A 16838-nucleotide genomic window follows, 5' to 3' on the forward strand; every position below is an offset into this window, starting at 1 on the left:
ACTCTGGATTTTAAGAACCATATTGGAAAAGAGTTAAGGGATTGATTTAGTTTTCTGGCTTAGAAATTTTGAGGAGGAGGAAAAAGGAGGGACTTCAGCTGCCTATTAACTTTGTTTGCCAGCAGTCTCAAAGTAGTTACATCATCACAAGGGAATGGTTATCCATTTCTCTGCAAATATCTTGGTTTATGAAGATAGGCATCCAGTGAGGCCTTTATTTTCACTTAAATCTGTTATTAACATTAAATTGTGGAAGTAAGGATTTACTGAAGTTGCTGAACTGTAGATTTGTTTCTTCAAATATAAATACTGTCAAGGCTAGTTGCCAGCTTTTCTAGAAATACAGAGTTTTATGTTCTGGAGACATTCTGTGCATTAACCAATTTCTTGAACATTGTTTTGTCTTTATTCTGAAACTCATAGTGTAATGTCAGATGGTACAGTATGGATAAAGGATTATCTATGTTTCTAAGAAGGTTTGCTTCAGATTGAGTAAGAGATATTCTGAGAGTTTTCTCCCCAGTTCAGAAATGCATTTTCAGGGAAACAGCTTCACAAATATGCAACAGGAATTTGTGGGTAAGTTAGCCCATATATGTATTTTACCCTCACAAGGGAACATTCCTTTGAAGGTTCTAAAACGGGTTAATTTCAGTTTAGTTGAGCCATGAGTTTTCTATATGCTTGTGTTATGTTTGCTTCTTCTCCTCCTACTTGGAAGGCATGCATGCATTCTTAACATCTTTAGGATATAGTAAAGTTTGTTCTGCTGGTTTGGAAGCTGAGTGTGCCTGTAATGTGAGGAGATGACTGTAGGCCTGAAATAGAGAAGATGGGAATGGAGATGGGAGGGTTCAGTCCCCTGTTCCTGGCAATGGCCAGCTGCCAACTGGGCTGAAGCTGTGATGCTGAACTGCAGCTCTGGGCTGAGTGGGCCCCCAGCACACATTCTATGGCCTCAGATGTCAGTGTCTGTTTTGTCCCTCACACAGATTGGGTAGATCAATAGGGAGGCTTTAGACACCTTGAGAGCAGAGACACATACACAATGCTGTTTTGCAGGGCAGAAACATATGGAAGTATAGGAGAAGGTAGCTGTTTATTCTGCTGTAAAATAATGCTCAGAAATCCTGTGGTGCAGCACATTTCAGGGGACTATTCAGATGAAGTATTGAATTACCTGGACTTGAGGGAGTCCAGGGAAAAATGGAAGCTGTGTCTAGTACCATCATTATTTCCTTTTGCATGCATGTGTTGTGATGTACATATCTCCTGTTTCCCCAGTTGTTGTATGCTCAGGAGGAGTCTTCCTGCTAGGACCCCTCTGTGGTCTCTAGAAAGTAATAGTGTTCATCTGAAAAAAGAGCAGTTCCTTTGTGAGGGGATGGGCCTGCTGAGGACATGCAGAATGCACTGGAGAAGGGTTTTTCCCTTTTTACCTTTTCTGGTTATAGCTTTCTTCTTTCTGAAGGCCAGAAAAGCCAAACTGAGGCAAGGGGAGTGGGAGACAAGAAGGGCTGAATTTGGAAGGAGGGAATTGGGTTAGACACAAGCCAGGGCTGCTTCAGCTGGCATTACAGGGATTGGGTGGGGGAGAAAAATGGGATGCAGAAGGCTGTTGGCCTGTTAAATTGGGAAGGGTTATGGGGCTGGGGGGTCACAAGTCAGTACCAGCCCTACATCCCCTGTGCTGTGACAGGGAAGACAGGGCTGAACGTGAGGTGTTGGGAACTGCAGTGGCAATGGATTGATTCTTGGATGGATTGAACCAGCTGTGCTTGTGTATTGTTTTTGTTCTTACTTTTCAGTAATGACTTCTACCCAATCATGGTTTTGTACATGTGCTAATCTTTGGAAATAATTGTGTAAGCAAGTTTTTCTTTGTATGCATATGGATGTTTTTCTATTAGGTTTCATGTGAAAAAAGAGTGAAGAAATGTTTGTCTTGTACTAAAAACAGGGCCTCGTGTGCTAATAGGAAGGATTTCCATCTACTATAATGTAACTGTATAAAAAAAGAAATTGTGAAGAGTTTATGGAGCACCTATAGTTGAAAACTGCAACTAGGGGGCCTCTCTAAAAATCAGAATCATTTGCAGACTACTCAAAACAGGAAAAAAAAGGATTATCCGTACTAACAAGCCTTTGAGAGGGAACTGTCCTATGGTTATGAAAGCAGGTGCAAAAAATTTGTACTCATATCTGTGGTACCATAGGCCAGTTCTATATAATTCAAATTCTAGAATTCTCATCAGGCTTTTATTGGTATATAGAATGAATGACAAATATAGATTGCATAAACCTTCAGTGGTGAAACCTACAAAAAATAGAAGTGCCCAACACAAATCCATTGATCTTTTGTCCCATCTGAAGGAAAACAACTCACCCGTGCTTAATTGCTCGTATTTTTATAAAGAGACTTCAGAGTATTTCAAGTGATCTGGTTTTCAGATGTACAGCTATAGGGAATAATTTGTGTAGAATTTTGAACTAGGAGATGATTTTACAAAAGAATTTTTTTAAGTGCATTCAACAAAACCAGAGATTTTCTTCCACCTCCTTTATGTAAACATCTGTACTTACTTGTACCAAAGCTATTTTGTTTTCCCAGTTATAATTCTTACCATTCTTACCATTCATCAATCTAATCAGTTACCGTTTCATTTAAAAAACAATTGTATTTTTGTAACAAATAATGTATAAATATCCATCTGAAACAACAGCCAATAAAAATTGTTACCGTAAGGTTTATTTTGGTAAGATTTTTTTTTTCACAATCAGCCTTCTATAAAGTTTCGAAACTTTTCAGTTTTCAGAGTGGATCTACTTTGCCTGTCATTAAACTTTCAGTACTTTCAGCTGTGTTTAACACCTGCAGACATTCATTGGGAGGTTTATATCAAGCACTCAAAGCAGGGGTCAGTAAGAACATTTGCACCTGATGTGCCTCATTGACCCTTAGCAGCAGCATTTTAAAATGTTACAGAAAGTGAAAGCAACTTCATAATTGTATTATGGCAGTCAGATTTGCAGTGATTCTAAGTAGGTATAGCCAAATATTCCTTTTCTATGGATATTTTCATATATTATCACTGTAAATTTGTCTTCTCTTATTTATGAAGGACAACTGGCTGTCAGTGTCTTTCAGGTGCCTGTCAACATATCACCATAGCTCTTTTCATGTGTACACATTAAAAATTACCATATCCATAGGGAAAATATTTTAATTGGAGAACATATTTTAAATAATTTATGAGTAAAAATGTAGCCATAAAAGGCTTTGTCATTTAAAATTGCAAATGCAGTAAGATGTAGGCTAAAACAGAGATCTGGTCTTCATTCACCTGAGCAATATTTATATTTAACAGTGATATAAAATATATGTAAAACTTACCCTTTGTGACTAGTGCAAATTTGAGACACAATAAGAGTTTTCAAATGCAAGCTTACAGAACTTGTGTCAGCATAACAGTGTGTTTTAACTGAGAATGCATTTGGTCTGTGCGAGAGGAGAACCTCTACAAGCCTTAAGCAACAGAAGGGACAGGACACAATCCCATTAACATAAGTGATCTGTATACTAAATGGAAGATATATAAATGAGGGTGATGTTGCTTTTTATTAGTTTGTAGTTGCTGTGTGCATTTTTGTTTTAATTTTATGGCTCTTAAGCATTGCCTGAAAGAACATGCTGCATACTTCTTCTTTTTTTCAGGATGTTTATTTTCCTTGATTACATCTATAGTACTTCCTTGTGTCCTAGGTAACTTAAGAACTGTGGTAGGCAGTGTCAGTTTGAAAACTTTTTATGGGGGGAGAATGTAGTCTGCTGTCAGAAAGGTGTTTGGATTCTAAGGGGAGTCTCTGATGGCTTCAGAGCTTCTTAATTTCTTAAAACTGCACTGAACTCTTGAAATCTGCAATCACAGCTTTTACTTTTTCACAATAGTTCCCTTTTTATGAATTTCAGTAAAATTTTCTGGTTAGGATGCATTAAGTTTGTTTACTTTGTTTTAAAGCTCACTTGGAATTATTTTCTTAATTTCAAGAAAGGTGGCCTTATTAGGCCTGTTTTTCTAATATTATCCAATAATTCAATACTTTAATGCAGATGTATTTAGATTAATACAGAAATCTGTAGGCAACCAGTTGGTTTGAAGCAAGTATCTTCTTCAGCTTGCATAGGTGCAGAGCTGTGTGTCACTGCTGACACATGGGTGTGTGAAATGTCAAATCATAAATCCAGTGTATTTTAGAATGTCTAGTGTCTTTTTTCCTACAACTTAGAAAATGAGATCAGTCCCGAAGTAAAAATATTCCTGGTAGATAACAAGATAAATTGAGAAGTGTCTTAACCTTACATCAGAGTATTCATGTGTGGGAATGGCAATGGTTTAACTAAGTCAGTACAGCATGGTTCCATATATTCAATTGATGTCATTTGTGTGCATTGAACTCACTTTTCCCTAAGGTGATTTGAGATAATATTTTGATTTTTTCAATGCCAATTTTTCCATGTTTAAGAATATCTTTGAATATTTTTCAATTAAAGAAATGCATGGATTAAAGTAAAACGTTACTATCTTTCTTTTGTTCCTCCCCCTGCCCCATCACACATGCACAAAGGAGATGCTTAGCTTCATACAGTGGAATGGATTTTTGTTCTAGTTGGGGTGTTTTAATTCACATATGCAGTAGTATAGTTGGTCTTCAGTGATCAAGGATTCTGTGAATTCTGTGCTTTTTGACTGGCACCCTGGTGAGTTACCACCCTCAGCACAGAAGCTGTAGCTCTCCTAAGTGTGTCAGGTAACCAGATGATGGGGAGACTGACTTAAATCAGTCACATCTAGTTTTTCATGTGTTCAGAGTACACTTCAGAGTGACAGTCATACAAAAGTTCAGCATTTTGGCAGCTTACTAATTGTGTTAGAAGTAGGTTTTAAAATAGTAGGAGAATTTAGGTTTTAAAATTAGGTGAATAATGGTTAGGAGAATAATAACTGATATATTGCACTGAAAAGGTAAATGGTAGTGGGAGAGGAAAATAACTTTCAGCATTGTGTTTTCAGGCTCTGTTAATATACAGTCTAAAAACCATAGATCTGTAAATAATTTCCAAGATTGTGGTGAAAATTATGTTTTTTAAAAAAAAGACAGATAAATGGGATTAAACACTATGAATAGCTGGAGCCCACCTTCTGATCTGAGTGCAGTAATTTTTATGAACTAACAAATGCAAGAAGTCGTGGGCAGTTTTTCTGTGTGCAGGTTAATGATGTTCATCTTGCCAGAGGGAAGGGGTGATGGGTATGAGAGGAGCCTTGCTGCTATGTAGGAATATATTTAAGACTTAAGCTTTACTTTTTAGCAATTTTCTGGAGCTTTTTTCATTAAATTCTCCGTGTACAAGAAATCGGCACCTCTGTCTTGTTAATTTAGAGAAAGTTAAGATTAATTTAAAATGCTCCAAGTGCTGTCTTTGCTGTAAGGAGGTGTTTTGCTGGCGTGGACCGGGAGGAGGCCCCTCATTTTGACTAGCTGCTGTTACCAGATCAATCCTGCTTCATAGTTAGCCTGAGGAACATCCTTCTTGTCTTCACAGAGAATGCCCCAGTAACCAGCTTCCTTGTTCCTTTGGTCTCCAACAGGGGGCTCAGTTTAAGAATGTGTATTAGCTCATTCCCATCACTGTTTCTATATGGAAAGGGAAATTTTCATTTATGTTGGTTCAATTATAGTGTTTCCTGACAACATAATGAGCTTGATCACGCATGTTTTCAGAATGTAGGCTCATCAGAAGTTCTTGTGACTCATGAGCATAGAACTTTCATCCACTGAATTTTTTTCCAATAGAGTATTAAAAAAAAGAAAATACCCATACAGGCATATATTACTGGAAGTTCCCTTTTGTACCACTTAAGGTTGAAACATTTCTATAGAAAGAGAGATGTTACTAACATAAGGAACTGTACTTTCTTTCAGTTGTTACTCCTCCCTTATTGGTCAGTATCAGTCTCACTCACATCCTCTTTTTGTGCAGATTAATTATTTCAAGCTGTCTTCTCCATCTGTTACCAGATTTGGGAATGTAGCTTTCCACAGTTCACCTGTGTGTTTTTAACCCACACTTAAAACATCTAGGCAAAAATGCCCCCAACCCTAACCCTTTCTAGAGCTTTTTATTTCCTTTGTCTACACTGTTTTCTTTGTTTCTTTTACTGGTGTGTACAATGATCTTATCAGAAAGTTATACTGAAAATGAACTCCCAGCTTTTATGTCAACATGCTGACTTCTTTCACTTCCACAAATTTCACTGTACAGCTGGAATAGCTGTGCTTCACTAGTTTAACATGAAAAAGGACTCAGTTATCTTGATAATGTCTGTGTTTCTGGAGTTAAGTCATATTTGCATTTGGTAGAGTTTGTGGAAGCCAGTTTTTCTCAGTACAGAGACTGTGGAAAATTCATTGTATGAAATCTTGAAGAATATTTTTTTTTTCACTAAGTGTCGTATACCAGATGGCTTTGAGACCTATTTAGCTATCTGTTTTTGTTAATCTTTCTTTGCTGCTTCAGACCTCAGAACTTAATTTCCCCACCTGCTGATAAATATAGGGTCATAGGAATTGCCATATTGGGTCAGACCATCTGTTCTTTAATTAGGAGCAGTAACAGATGCTTGGGATGATGATTCAAAAAAAATTTACAATAGGCAGTTATGACAGTAATATACTCTGGGGTGTATCTCTGTGATCCTGTTAGTTTGACTTGTGTCAAAAGACTCAAAGACTTTGGTATCTATTCTAGCACTTTGTTATTCAAATATTTTTTGTTACAATGTAATTTAATGCTCTGTGCTTCCCTTTAATGGTACTAAACTTTTGGCTTGCAGTCCCATATCCCTTAGCAGTGTGTTCCCTAGGTGGAGGTATGAAGAGGCAGCCTTTTTTGTTCATGGTAAACTTGTCAGCATTCATTTGGCTGAACATAATCTCTTCTTCTTATGGTATTCTGGGGAGGAAATTCTTCTCTGACTTTTGTGTGCTCTTTCCTCTCTTGGTGGGGCAGGGGAAATCTCAGTCTTCTTGATTTTCCCCTTCATATTGATATTTCTATGCTGCTTATTATTCTTGGGATGTCTCTCTGTAAGGCTTTTAACTAAATGGCAGTAACTGGATAATTCTAATTTCTCACCATGTTTCAACTGAGAAAATACTTAGTTCCTGGGAGAGAGGACTTTTATTCCTTTGAAAATGGGTAATTCCTAGGAAATACCTTCAGAATTTTTGCTTTAAATTGAATTGTAATGGGGAGATGGCTTTGCAAGGGAAATGCTGGCTAAACCTGAAACATTACCACAGGCCGTGTGGCTGGGGCAGAGCCCCTTTTGGTGGGCTCAGAGGATGTTTATGCTTCCTTGAGTAGTCCTACATGCAAAATGAGAAGCAGTACTTTCCTTTTTTCTTACAGCAACTAGAGTAATTCCTACTAAGATTCTCAAACTGGGATGGTCAAATACTGGGTTTTGGTAGGAGCTAGCAGCCTTATTATCTAAACAGCAATTCCCAAGCCAGTGGTTGTGGCAGCTACAGCTGGGCATGCAACAGAGTAGAAACCTGTGGGATTTTTTTGGTATCTTGTGCTGAGTAAGAGCACTTGGTATAAAAACCAGCTGATGTAGATCAAGATTAAAAATACCTCTGCAAAAGAGGCTTTAATTCACTTCATTTGTAGCAGTTTTGCAGGGGGAGGGTTACTTCTTAGTGAAGTATTGCTTGGATATTGCAGCCTCCTTAAATAGCTTAGAATGTTCTGCACAGATGCTTAGAAACCTCATGAAACCTCAAGGTGAGTTCAAGTTAGTAGAGAAAAGTGGGTAGGATTTGGGAGTGTGGCTGAGAAGACAAGTAGGAAATTTAATGGTGGAGAGAGCTTCTTGAGATATACATTAGCGAGGAGAAATGAAGTGTTGAACCCTATCCTAACTAGCAAGGGAATGCAGTTGTTTTTCTAACCTGCTTCTGAGCATTAGAACCAGTCGTCTTTGTTGTGCTGTGTTCAGGTTTCCAAGGAGATGTGAGATATTTTTATGAAACTGAGAAGTTGAGAAATCATGGGAAGAGGAATTTTAAATGCATGTCAAACCTGAAGATACAGTGGCAGGAAGAACCAGTGTAATGGGCTGTATTTTAAAGATAAATTTGAAGTACCATATGACTGAAATTGTCTTTTTCACCAATGATGACTTTAGTGTTTAACTGAGAGCTATTTTAGGATGATAAACAACATTCCTTTCATTTTCAACTGCTTGGAGGGGAAACCAAGTGCCTTGCAATAGATGCTGTTTATTCCACAGTCTGGAAGAATTCTTGACTCAGGATCAGAAACCCTGAAATGTTACTGAGAATTTGTTTGTTTAAAGAATCTGCGTATCTAATTCTTGAGCCTAGCTATTTGGGTTGAGAGTGTTCAATTAATAGATCTTGCATGTTGAGCAGCTTAGGAATGCTCTGTTCCTAGAATGCTGAGAGTGGTAGAAGATTGTATGAAACTTTGTGAGGAAATTTGGAATCTTGAGTTGGCAACAGCATGTGTGTTCTGTATGATTGTTTTGCCTGTAAAAGGTACTCAGATTCAGACTTAGGCTTAGGAGTTCTTGGTAGTTGCACAGAGTCCCTTGAAGCTGCTGGATGAGTGGGCTAATTTTGCTAATTATGAAGACATGCCTGTGTTTTCTGAAAGACCTCATGATTTAGTAATCAAGAGTTGGACTTCTGTATTGGTGGTGGAGTCACAGTGTTTGTTACAGGATGTTGTAGTGCAGCACTGTTAAAATTGGATAAATGTGATTGCAGCAGACTTACAAACCAAAGGAGAGACTGATTATCATTTGTGCTTATTGTAAATTACCTACTTGCTGCTGTGTGGCCTGTTTGAACTTAAGATTTTTTCTAGTCATACATTGCTGTTGATTTGTTCTGATTCTGGCTGATTTTCTATTTCTTCTGTTTATTTTAACCCTCCTGGAATTTCAGTTTTATGCCCATGCTGTCACTAAATGTGCTGATCTCTGTTGTGGTTACAGTACTGTACTATTCATGCACCTTTGGTATGGCTGGCAGGTAGGACGTGTAACAGGAATTCATGGGGAATCTTTGAAAATTCAGAAGGATAAGCAGAAACTAAAAATACTACCATGTGGATGAGAATCTGAGGTGGAAGCCTTGGAGGAGACTGTAGTGCAGAATAGGATGTTGAGGGAGGAATAGTTATAATGAACATAGGTAAAAAACATTCTCTCCAACTTCAGGGTAACCAAGGTTGTGAATCAACAATGAACTGTATGTCTTTTGGAAACCAATCTTCCTCAGAACTACTTGTTTAGGGAAGCAAGCCAGCAACCCCTACAGCATTGCTGGATCCTCAGCTGTGATTGGTAGTTCTTCTTTTTTCCATAGGTCAATGAGTATTTTCTTTACAGGCAGGCAGTAATGGGACTTTTAAAGATACATGGAACACCGGATTTAAAGTTAACCAAGTATGAATTTTTTAGAATTTCACTAGAAAAAAAAACCAAAAAAACCACCTTCAAAATGCAAGCACTGTCTTGAACTTTTTGGTAGAAGAGTCCTTCCTTTTTATATGTTTAAAATATCTTTTCTAAAATGCTTTTAGTTGCCATATCTCTTGATGATGGTTTCCTGCTGATTTTTACTTTTAAGGCACTAGGTTTTGTTTTACTGAATATTCTAGGAAGGAATCATCTACATTTACTTAATAATATGTCAGACCTTAATTTCATCCTGTCACCTGTGAAGATATTTGAACATTGATGTAAACAAGCAAGTGAGCTGAAAACTTTGTTAATGAAAATATTTGTAATAAATTTGAAAGTACTGATATTGAGAAATCACAGAACACAATGAATTGCAGAAGTTTTGAGGAGTACAAAACTGTTAAGAGATTTTTTTTATTGATGCAGAAAACCAGATGTCTTTACAAGCTATTACCAGTCATGGTTTTCAGTTAAACAGTTTTCTTAAAGTAGCAGGTCTCTGAACTGCTCTGGTGATTTGAGTTCTGGCTTTGCTTGAATAACATCTTGAGATCAAGATAATAGAAAAAAGCTTGAGCAGCTTCAAAAAGGGACTGAAAATGCAAAAGCCTTGGGTTGTAGTAATAAATATTAGTCAAGGTTACATTACATGATGTATAGGAGCAATTAAGTTGTGTCTCATGAATGTAATGGCTTCAGACTTCAGGTTAGGTTGAGATGATGTATTAGGAGGGGATTCTGTCCTGTGGGGGTAGTGGGGCACTGGAACAGGTTACCCAGAGATGTTGTGGGTGTTCCACCCTGGGAAGTGTTCAAGGCTGGGTTGGATGGGGCTTTGAGCAAATTGGGGATGTGGAAGGTGTCTCTGCCCGTGACAGTGGTGTTGGATGAGGCCATCTTTAAGGTCCCTTCCAACCCATTCAGTGGTTTTGGATTGGTCCATTTAAGGTTCCTTCCAGACCATTCAATGACTTTGGCTTTATATGCGTGGAAAAGTTGAGAGTGTGAGGGGTAAATTAAATGGGGTCAACTAATGAGAAGAATATAGGGTTTTTTCTGTTGGCATGTGTGCAGAGAGAACTTCAGTGAGCACTTCAAGTTATTGAGACATACTTTCCCAACTTTATCGTAGAGAGCAAAGTGATGATTTTTTTGCAGTGAAGTCTCAAATCTAAAGAGGAACTTCAAAATTAAAATAAAATTATCATGTCAGGAGAGATTAATTAGCTGCTATTCAATACTGAAAACTGAACAAAATGTTTGTGACCAGCTAAATCAATATGAATGTGTTAAATTTCTATATTTTTGTCCTTGCATGCATAATGAAACACATCTAAATTTTGATTTAGGCATGATTGAAGATGGTTAATGTCCACTTGTATTTAAAACTTTTCTGAAAGAAAATCATAATTTTCTGAGAATCAGGTTTTATTTTAAGGAATGCTAAGCACAGTTATTTACATAGGTGAGATGAGTTCTGTCCCTTCACTTATATCCCATACAAAACTGACACCAGGTTTTGTTAAAGGCATGGTTTGCTGCTGTGGACATTTTCCTTGTTAAGCCTTGTACAGACAGCCCTTCCTACATGTAGTTCCTTAATAATTTTATCCTTGAGGATGCTGTGTAGGGAATCTGAAATTGCACACATCTTGTTTAATGGAAGGCCTTAATTATGGTGTGTGTTTTGTTGTAAAGTCAGAAGAATTAGTGTCTTCAGTAGGTTTAGCAATCAAAATAGTAGAGGTCTAGTTACAGCAAAATGCTGTGGTCCCCTAACAGGGTGTGTGTCAAGCAAATGTTCTGGCTTTTTTTCCTCTGTAAGAGAGATTTCTGCCCTTGCCTTCATGTAAGTGTCATATGGCTGAATGAAATTTGGTACTCCGAATAATCATTGCTACTTGTGTAGTAACACATCAGCAGCCTCAAAATGGGTCTGTCCCTTCTGAGCTGCTGCCTCATGTCTTTGTGTTTGTGGCATAGGCTCATCTGCCCTCTGGTGCCAGAGCTGCAAGCAGGGAATGCAGTAGCATTCCCAAGTGTTCAGTCTCTGAAGTTGGGAAGGTGGTTATGCATTCCCCCACAAAACAAGGTAGAAAGGTGGTATCTCTGTAAGTGATGTGTTTAACATGCACAGTGGCTGTCACAATATAGGCCTAATGCTTTTCCTTTCTATTGTGAAAAACTGTGTACCTTTGTACAAGCTTTCATCTTCTGTCTTCATCTGAGAGAAGAGGGAAGGCAGTATGCTTTCCACCTAATTATGTTTTATACTTTACATGGGGACTTCTGTTTCACATCCAGGAGCATTTCGGAGCCATGCTATGGCTGATGCACTTCTCACCTCCAGCACTGTCATATTCTCTGAAATGCTGCCGGTGGATGTAGGTTCATACAATTGTTTGGCAGAAAAGCCTGTTAAGTTAATTGGGTCCAGCTCTTAACCTAATACTCCCAAGTTTGCTAGTAAGCCACATCCCCACATGCCTCATCTAGAAATCTTTTAAATACCTCCATGGATGATGACTCCACCACTTCCCTGGGTGGCTTGTTCCAATGCTTGTCAATCCTTTTGGGGACAATGTTTTTCCTTAATATCCAGTCTAAGTAGCTGGTACAACTTGGAGCCACTTCCTCTGGTTCTGTTGCTTCTTTCTGTGGAAAAGAGACCAGCCCCACCTTTGCTACAACCTCCTTTGAAGTAGTTTTAGGTATTCAAGGAAATGCAGTGGTGTGAGTCAATGCTATTAAAAATGCTGGTGAAACAACATTGTTAAGTAATAGGACACAGTCTCCTCATGGTCTTGAATTTGGCCCTGACTTTGCGGGCACAGCGTCTACATCTGCTTTTGTCCTTGAGACTTTCTATTACTGTGCAGTGAAGAAACCTTTATGGCACTCCGTGTGTAAGGTTACCTGTGCTGTTTGCATTATTTAGTTTGTAAAAGGAGTGGATGTCTTTGGTGCTAATTAAACATCATCCTGCCAGGAACCAATTATCTGTAAGTATCTGAAACAGCAGAAGCATGATACAGTGTTGCATCCTAGGGAGGCTGAAACATTTCCCTATGCAATGCTTCTTCCTTAGCTAACAAGTCATATTCATTTTATCGGTTGCATTTACATGTGAGAACTCTAAGCAGAAACCTCAGGGCATTGTAGTGCTTAATGTATAATAAATGCTATTTGCTTTTTTTAATGGCTAAATGAAAATGCATTTTAAGCTTTTATCAAGAATCTTTGTAAACATTTTATCAAACTTTAAAACTAATCTTTAATGTGTTTTTAAGAGGTCTGGCAAAGAAAATTTTCTTAGTAATGTTGTCACTCATCTAAAGGGGGGAAATGGCTGCAACTAAACGCTGTTTACCAATTTCTTATTGGAATGGTTCTAAGAAGGAAACGAGTGTTCTAGCAGTACCAACGTTTGGCAGTTTGGTGAATTAAATTAGTGCTGCTAAATCCAGTAGGTGACTGTAGGCGTGTCAAGACTGAGGTATGTTGATGGGTCTCAGAACCTTGTTGTATTTGCTCACTGGTTCCAGGAGTCTGTTTCCCATTAAGTTAACTGGATGCTTACTTTTTACAGCTATTTAACCTGCAAAGAGCTATTTTAACTGCACTGTGATAGTCAAGAGGCATGTCACGTGTTGCTCTCACTAGTTCTCATCTTTATTGTAATGTTAGAACTATTTGTTTTTCTTAAATATTAAAAATAAATATTTTAATTAAATGCTGAATTAGAAGTCCTAAAAGCTCTCCCTTTGCTATTTAGCATTCACCAGTATCTGTTTTGCCTTCATTTGATATGGTATCTCTCATATAAACAGACATGGAGAAAACATATTCCTTGATCTGCATCTATTCCTTCATGTAGAGAAGTGTAAAGATCTATATCCATGTTTCATGAATTTTTTTTTTGAAATGGAATGAAGCAGTTATTTCCCTGTGGGGAAATAGCATTCTAATTTTTTGCTTTTAGCTTAGGGATATGCTGCTATTATGATTGTTTCCTGTTAGCCCCCCAGGTTGCACTGGTGAAAGTGTGTTCGCAGAACTTTTTAGTGCAGCTTAAAGAAGCCGCTGGAAAGCATGGTTCCTGTTTGGGGTTTTTAGTTTCCCCTGCTGAAGATAGCACATGCCTCAGGAGTGAGACTTTCAGCATTTGAAACAGTAGATTCTAGCAAACAAATTGCATTACTTCTGTGAAGTGAATAATCTGTCTAATGGATGGCACGTGTTATGTCACGGTGTTAAGGAAATCAATTCCAGCAGATGTGCAGCTGTCTCTCAGCCTCCAGCTGCTGCCTCTCTTATGCTTCACACCCAAATGGCTTGGAAAGTATTTTTGGTAACAGGGAAGGTGGATTTTGATGTATTTTAGGCATCCAATGCTTTTTAAAATCCAAGATGAACTTTAAAAAAAGTGTTGTCCTGATTCTCTGTTACTGTCATTCTCATTGGTGGTTGTGAGGAGCAGTGCAGTAAATATTTTAATTCCTGAAGATGTGTGCTTTAGTAATATTAAATGATGATCTTAATGATAATACTGCATAGACAATTCTTTTGCAAGGAAATTCAGTGCAGTGTTACTGGTGCTAGAACTTGGTCTTTCCATGCAGTTATTATGCACAGTAAAATTCACAACACGGTGGAAGAATGAAAAGTGACAGTTGCTTGTTACAATTTAAATGGCATAATAAAAAATTACGATCCATGCAAGAACTTTTAATCGATCTTTATGCACAAGTATAATCTTTACATACTGCCAAAATGAAGGTGCATTTGAATGAAATTACCAAGTTTTCTGGTTAATTGCATAGATTTATCAGACCCTTCTCCTTGAAACAAGACTTCTGTAGAAGGCTAAATTTTAAAGATTTTTACTAAATTTGGGAGATTCTCTTTTGACTTAAATGCTTACAGTAATTTTGCAATACTTCTTTGTATTTATTAGAGAGGTTCTTAAATTGGCTTTGTGCAGTATATTTTATATATCATTAAATCTACTACCTTATTCCCTTATCATAATATATTATTCATTACTTTCTTTGAAGTCTTTTCCAATACTATACTGTAGTGAAATTGTTGTAAAGTGGTTGCTGTATGGTGATGTTCAAGTCCTACTTGGTGGAAATGTTCTTTTAGCTGTCCAGTCAGTTATGTAGGATATCTTCCTTCATGTAAACAATTGATCTAACAGCTGCAAGAATATATCTATATAGATATATCTGTGCAGAAATATAATTGTAGATATTATATCTCTGAGAGTTATAACATAAATAGCTTTTTATCTGAAGGTTCTCAAATTGACATCTTCAGTTATTAGATTTGTCACGTGCCTAGTTGTTTCCCAGGAATTGCAATAATTGTCAGTGTCTGGTGTGCAGGAAAATGAGATGTGACAAGAATAATGTATAGAGAATATTTTTAAACTGCTATTATTGTGACATGTTCCTTTAATGAACAAGAATATATAAGCATGTCTGCTCAGATTGGAAGTTATAGTCAACTAAAATAAGGTTCTGTAGGAGAAGTTTTTGATGGTCTTCATGATAGATGGTGTTGGTGTGCCAGCTTTTAATGCTGATGATGTGTTCTTCAGAAGACACTTCATGATGAGTTGTCCATAAAATCTTTGCTTAAAGTATTTATGTATTTGGCATCCATTCATAAAGCTAGATGGGCATGCTGACATTTCTCACCTTGGGCTTTCAATTTAGTTTTAAACAGAGGAGTGTATTTGAAGTTTTGGTTGCTTTACAGTTAACTCTCTTGATTTTATGGTTTTGAGATGCAGATGCTGAAAATAACTGTAAGGCACTTCTCTTCTGCTGTGCAAATGACTTGTGCAACTTTATTTACCTTGAACATGTCCCAGTTTCCTATGGCCGTACTTTTTCTGATGCATGCGGATTGTTTTAGTGTAGCTCATGTTGCATGGAAAAGTCTCAGAGTACAGCTACAGCTGGGGTGCAGAATGTCACATTGGCACGGAAGTAATGCTGTATCTGCTAAATAAAATAGCTACCCAGCTCACTTATCACTGTCTGCTGCATGGTAGCTGTGTAAATTAAAACAGAGGAAGCATCCCTGGTTAAGTCTGCTGCTTTGGATACACTTCTGCCCTGTTCTCTGTTATGGTGTCAATCCAATGTGCCCTTTGCCATGGCTTTCTGCATTTCTCTTTGAAATGCTCTGCTTGTTTCTCTCTCTTTTGTGTTTTATCTCCTGCTGTTCAGGACTTTAGCACAGTGTAGAGTCACATACTCTGATATTTGCCCACTGTTTGAATGGATTCAGTGGCCAACTTGGAACAGCAACTGTCTGAGCTGATGTGTGATGACTTTTCTTAAAAGAATTGTGTTGTGCTATGCTTGTGTCTGTGCATGTTTTGAAAAATCAGTAAACTCTAGTGTATGGTATGCTGTGCTATATTTCAAGTGTTGGTCATATAATTTTTGTTTTGTGCTCAGATTCTTTTTTTATAATAATTCTTGATGTAAATGGTTGGTAATTTGGCATCAGTTAAAATAAACAATTGTGCTGTTGGATTTAAAAGCAATTTCTATTCCTGCCTTGCTGTGTTAAACGTCGCTTTTGTTCTGAAAACATGGGTTGTTTTTTTTTGCTTTAACAATACTGTAGTTTTGTCTGTGTAACTGCTTATTGATAGAGAGGATATTAGTTTCAGAAACCTTGCACTGTATCAGATGAAAGTATTCCCAAGTCACCAAGTCAAGCCGTGTGATGCAGGAATTCAGCATGGTCTGGGTTGACAGGTCTTTGCAATGAGCAAAAGGGTGTAGAGCAGAGTCACAACTTAAATTTTCTAAATAGGGTTATTACTACTCTTGATGTCTTAGGAAGATACCAAATTATGAGTATTTTTGTATACCTCAAATCAGCCTTTTTTTGTCCCCCTCATACTTCAGCATCCTTTGAGTTGGTGGTTTAAGTTTCTGATTTGGATCTGGTGTTCCAGTACATAAGAGTCAGAAATTTCATGGGAACCCCTGCAGCTTCCCTCTCCCTGCAGGGTGATGGGAGGTGTTTGCCCTGTCACCTTCTCTCCTCAGGACTTTATTTTTGTATAGGAGGAGCTGTCAACTTCTCTGATACCTCACAGGATCATGGCATCATTGCACAGTTCTGGCTGAAACATCCAGGTAACTCTGATTCCTTTCCTGTTGGTCTGGAGATCTTGCATTAGAACTGCTGGATTAATGAAACTGGTTTTTATTCAGAAGGATGGCTTCAAGTTTATGGCAGCTCATT

At 37.7% G+C, this 16838-nt stretch overlaps 1 protein-coding gene across 7 annotated transcripts in view; it reads left to right on the forward strand.

The window, feature by feature from the left end:
* Window positions 1-16838, forward strand: part of SIPA1L1 (signal induced proliferation associated 1 like 1) — a 201860-nt gene that overhangs the window by 84161 nt on the left and 100861 nt on the right. The window lies entirely within an intron of this gene.

This window comes from Passer montanus, unplaced genomic scaffold (genome assembly GCF_014805655.1).
Source record: "Passer montanus isolate IOZ18808 unplaced genomic scaffold, ASM1480565v1 scaffold18, whole genome shotgun sequence".
In the NCBI taxonomy this organism is placed as follows: domain Eukaryota; kingdom Metazoa; phylum Chordata; class Aves; order Passeriformes; family Passeridae; genus Passer; species Passer montanus.